We start from the raw sequence: 5,593 nt of genomic DNA, 5'->3' as shown, positions 1-5,593 counted from the left end.
GCAGTGATTTGTCAGGGGACGAAAGGCAGTCCTGTCTGGGAAAGTGGCTGTAGCCCAGAACGAGCCTTCAGATCACTAACAGACTAAAGAAATCGTGGCATGAGAAAAAGTACAGCAAAAAAGGTTCAAAGGTCAGTTTTATTTGGTTTGGATTATTGGTGCCTCCTTTTAAACCAAAGAGCAAGAAGGGGAAAAAAAAAAAAAAAAAAAAAAAAAAAAAAAAAAAAAAAAAAAAAAAAAAAAAAAAAAAAAAAAAAAGAACAGGCTAATAACCTTTGTTATTGTCCAGGAAAAAAGAAAAAAAAACCTCTTTTGTACACATTGCTCGGGGATTGTCTGTAATTAAAGTGCTGTTGTTGGATCCAGGACCTGATCCTGCAAAGTTTTGCTCGTGTGAGTAATTCTACATTGCGTGAATAGTCCTGTGGGGTTGCTCACGTGAATAGAGGTTGCTTTCATGGCAAAGGGGTTTGCAAGTTCATGCACTGCATTTGGTTAGGGGACGCAGGTGTGTCTGTGTGTCTGCTCAGAGGTGGGTGTCCCTCTTTCCAGGCAAAGAACAGGTTTTAATGAGTGATCTGGAAAAAAAACCAAAAATTGTATCTTTGAAACCCCCAAATTTAAGACAAAAGCAAATAAACTATTTTCTATAACTGTATTCCACGTCTGTAGAGTACAGGTGATGATGAAACCCTCTGTTCTCTGTCATTACAGATGTTTTTCTGGCAGTAACTTCACTGATTTATTTCAAGGGAGCCCTGTGAATCCACTGTAGATGACTCCAGCAGCTCTTATCTTCCAAATATTCCTGAGCAATATTCCCTACCTGAGGAAGAAGCTCCTGCACAGCTGCCTGGAGGGGAGGGAATTGCTCTCACACAACAGGCAGCACAGAAGCAACAGGGGAGACGATGTAGACTGATCAACCCCCTGTTCTCACAACAAAATAATTGAGTCTGAGGTGGTAACACAGACTGAGACTGTTCTTCTTGTAGCAATATCCAAATATCTTTGAAAAGTATTCCAAGATTCCCCTACTGAGGTCTGATACCTGAGATCAGTTTTTAAGGAATAATGTTGCACTTGGATGTAGCTGGAGCACAGCTCCAGATATCACCCTTCACATGTGAACAAACCAGCTGCTTCTGAGACAAAGAGATAATGGTGCCCTGGACCTCACATAAGGGATCTGACTCCTTCACATTCCAGTTCATCCTTTTTCATAGGATGAAGTACCAGGAGGGAAAAATGTTCCTGGGATAGGGACCTCCACCCTCTGTGCAAGCAGTCAGTGGGCTTACTGGTTAAGTGTTCAAATCAAGTGATTTCAAAGAAAATAAACCTGAGTTTCCACAGACTCTTGGGGTTCCAGCGTTCTTGTTTAGGTAGTCCTGCAGTTTTGGATTGAGGAATGATCCTGGTTCCATCCTGATGGCAGTCCTAAAGCAAGAGCCATCAGAAACCGAGGAGCTGGGCTGAAACAGGTGCATCCAAAACAGAAGCTGATTTTTCTTCACTTTGCAGATTGCTGTCGTGGTCAAGTTAGACTCTTTGAGGTCTCTGAGCCAAAAGCAAAGATCAGTAGTGTCTGAAGGAGTTGCCTTGAGCTCAATTTTCTGTGCACAGAAACCAGCCCCCTGTAATTCACTGAAGAGCCAATTCTGTAAGATGCATCAATAATTTTTTAAATGGATGAAAGGAAAAATTCTAGTCCATAACATCCACCTAAAAAAGCCTCAGTAAAGCCACCTAAGATGCCAGGATCTATGGGATGCAACTCACCTGTCCTGGGATTCTTCAGATGTGATGAGAAAAAAAATCACCTGCACTTACCAGTCAGCCATCCCAACCAGAGGAGAGAGGAGGAGTCTTTCATTTCCTGAGAAAAATACCAGAAAGAAAACAGTGAAGAAGGACCAGATACTGCAATAAGGTTTAGAGATGGGAAAAGTAGTGCTGGCCATTAGATCCTAGTTTTGCATTCTGAGTTCATGAGCTTGTGTTACTTAATTCTAAGGAAAGGGAGGTGGCTGCCAAAGTAGTACCGAGGGAAAGATCCATTACAAACTCACCTGTGGCTTCCAGCACGTGTGGGATTTGGCTGTGGATGTCGGTGATACAAAGATTTCCCCATAGCTGACATCTACCTGAGCACTCCTGTGCAAACTCAGGCCTCACCTGGAATCTGGGATCTCAGCACTGAGTTACAACATTCAGCAGTGGTGCACCTGTGCAATGCAAAGACCAGCGAGGAAAATGGCCCTGAGCTCTTTTATTGATCCCAATATATCCCTTTACCACCAAGAAGCCCTTTTCAGTGGGTAAATACTCTGCTGGGGCTCAAAATCACTAATTTAAACCAGAGGCTGCAAGTAGTGAGGAGGGGGTTGGAGTCCTTCCCCTGTTGCTTTGCAACACTGGCTTGTCACAGACAGTCCTCAGTCCCTTTCTGTGTTGTCATCTATCACAAATTGCGTCTCCATCTTCCTCCTAAGGCGCTTCAGGCACATCATTTATTTGTTCTGGTTAATGTTGCCAATTTGGATCATCACTTCAATGAGATTTTTCTGAGAACAGAAGAAATAGTAGAAGGCTGTCTCAGATTAGAAAGTCCACTAGGATAACATACTATTAAATTATTGAAACTCCCTCTTTATGTTACAGGTGACAAATACACCTTCAGGTCTGGCAGCTCAGACAGGTAAACTGGGTTGAAACAGGAGAGCCAAATTGTCTTATCTACCCAGTATTTTCTTAGATACAGGATGTGTGGAACATGGTGTTAATCACTTGATTAATACCCTAATTAATGAAAAAATATCTGTTAAATGCTGTAGAAGAGTGTCATAGGATCTGAAGCCACATCTGCTATGTGGGACTACCAGTGACAGGACAGGCTCCTGGTGCTGGATCCCTCTGCCTTGCAGGACAGCAGGTGCCAGAGGGGAAAGGGCAGCCAGCAGTGAGGTAACAGGGGCTGCTGGGGCTGCAGGAGAAGCCAGAGAAGAGGGTTTGGTATCCAGACATGGAGCACTCCAGAGAGGGAGGCTGAAACTTTATACAAAAGGGAAGTCACTGCGGTGACATCTCAAATGACACCTGCCCTGCTCGGCCCAGCTCAGGGAAACACTGTGAGCTCTACCTTGAAATGTCGAGGTTGAAGTGCCCATATGAAAAGAGAACATTTCCCAAAGGAAGGCAGGGGGATGCAGCAGTGAAAGGAGATGAATTCCTCCTTGTTCGCTGGGCTGGTTGTGAGGATTTAGGGGGTAGGACTTGTGCTTTCACAAAATAGGGAAAAAAAGATGAAGAAAGGTCATATGTGGTTTTTTCTCAGCAGCTTGTTTCCTCTAGGGAATTCCAGGTCTATTAAGACAGACCTTTAATCCCTCTGTGGGATTAAATTCCCCCTGTGGGAAGGGTCTATACCTGCACAGTATCAAGTGGAGGCCACTTTTCTGCTGACCTGGGCAGACTCCTGAGCCCGGCCCCATGTTCTCCCCGACTGCAGACCTTCTGGGTGACCACTGAAATTCATCTAAGATACTAATTTTGAGTTTCTGTTGTTCTCTACATAATCTTCTTTACATTTGAAAATTGCACAACCTCTCCTTGCCTGTACTTCTCCTGACTCCTTGGCCCTCCTTCCTATCCCTTGATCCTGGTGGAGCTTCGAGAAGCTTTGCATCTTGACCTTTTTAGGACAACATAATGGGATTTTTGGGGGAACAGCCCAGCCATATGATGCAAACCTATATCTGAAGCAGTCTTAGAAGTTTAAATGCAATAGTTGATCATCTTTAGTTCGGGGTTGATAATTCCTGGCACTGTTTTTTTGGTTCCAGGGACGTACGTTCACGCATGTGGCATTTCCCCAAGTCAGCCACTTTCAGTTTTATCTCTGGTTCTTGGGCATCCCGTGCACAGACCTAGGACTGACCCCTCTGCCTCTGTCATCTGATTTTTGCAAAGTGTTGATCCAACCACAGGCTTGGAGAAAGAGAGATCTTTTATCTCCAGGTAACCCAATTCCCAAAGATTTGCAGGACTGAGCGAGACCATAACAAGCCTCTGATTGTGAAAGGTAACCAGGGGATAAGTTCTAAAAGTAGTAGGAGATTTGTCTGAATAGCAGGTCCTTCAGGCACAAAGTGCAATTCCACCATGGATGTGGGCCAGATGCTTCTCTCAGGTACCCCAGTCTTCTGTGTAAATCAGAAGAAATGCTTTGAAGATGATTTCAAAAACATTTGCTGTGGAACCAAAAAAAAAAAAAAAAAAAAAAAAAAAGAGGGAAGTTTTTCCAAGAGCTTGGGCTATCAGGTGATGATTGAGATATCGAAGGTGTGAAGCAGGTCTGTACACATGGCCCCCAAATCGTCAACAAATTACATTTCTATTGTTTTCATACTCCCTTTCTCCTCTCCTAAACATCCCCATATCTCTGGCAGTTGGTTATTTTCATGGCTGCAGTTTACAGTTCTGTGTTGGTCTGAATATCCCTATTGTAGCCTGGTTTGAGCCTGCCACAAATCTTTGCAGGCCACGTGACAGTCATCTAAACCACACCATGGCACATTTTTCTGTAGTGTGTTACATTTCTTCTACTGTTTCCTTTGTGTCTTGTGTTGAAAAGGAGTAAGAGACAGTAAGGGGAAAAAAACCCAGTTTTTTTTTCCTCTTTAATGTTCCTGCATTCATTGTTTTGAATATTTTCACTCAGTAAACCATTAAGAGATTATCTGAGCACAACAGAAAATAATTTTTCTAGTGATAAGATTGGGCCTGATCCAAATTCACTGGCATTAAAGAAAAGGCTCTTAGTGAATTCCACGGACTTTGAAGGAAGGATTAAGCCCTCGGTCCTCAGACAGAGAAACTCTTGCCAACTTTAATAGGCATTTAGTGGGAGCAAGAAATTTAGGCATGTGCATTTTGAAATAATAATAATTATTATTATTATAACAATAATAATAATACTAATAGCGGATCTCGACTATATCACACATGCTTTTAACCTAAATACAGACATTTAAAATTGCTAATCAATTTATTGTCTGAAGGGCAATATACTACTAGCTTGTATAATATGTATAGAATCGACTGTATGCTCCTGAACCTGAAGACTTCAGATTGTTTATTCATAAACTAAAAAAAAAAAAAAGGCATTATCAGCATGAACTAAAAAAATTTTAAAGTTAACATAAAATTAAACTAAAATCATGAGCTGATAGAGGGGGAAATGTTGATGTGCCTGCTACTGTTTAACATTTCTTTCCATCTGTTTTCATCCGAAATCGTCTAAATCTTCTTTTCTCCACCGGAGAAAGCAACCTGGACCTTGGAAGCTCTGAATTTACTCCCCGGAGCTTTCCTCCTCCACCCTGCCTTCATCCTGCTTTCCTGGAGCTAACAGCGTACAATACAATAAACATCACTGCCTGCCCGTATAGAAGGTGGTAACGTGATGCTGTGTGGTCTGGAAAGTCATTTAAACGAGATTATATTGTTCGCAGGGTGCAGAATAACCCCGCTAGGAAACCACAAAGAAAACAAAATACGGCCGAATAAAAATCAGCCGAATTTTAGAAGC

Source organism: Empidonax traillii, unplaced genomic scaffold (genome assembly GCF_003031625.1).
Source record: "Empidonax traillii isolate 1590-97213 ecotype Southwest subspecies unplaced genomic scaffold, ASM303162v1 scaffold992:size1346157, whole genome shotgun sequence".
Classification (NCBI taxonomy): domain Eukaryota; kingdom Metazoa; phylum Chordata; class Aves; order Passeriformes; family Tyrannidae; genus Empidonax; species Empidonax traillii.
The sequence above is the reverse complement of the archived record's forward strand: the minus strand, read 5'-3'. Positions refer to the sequence as shown.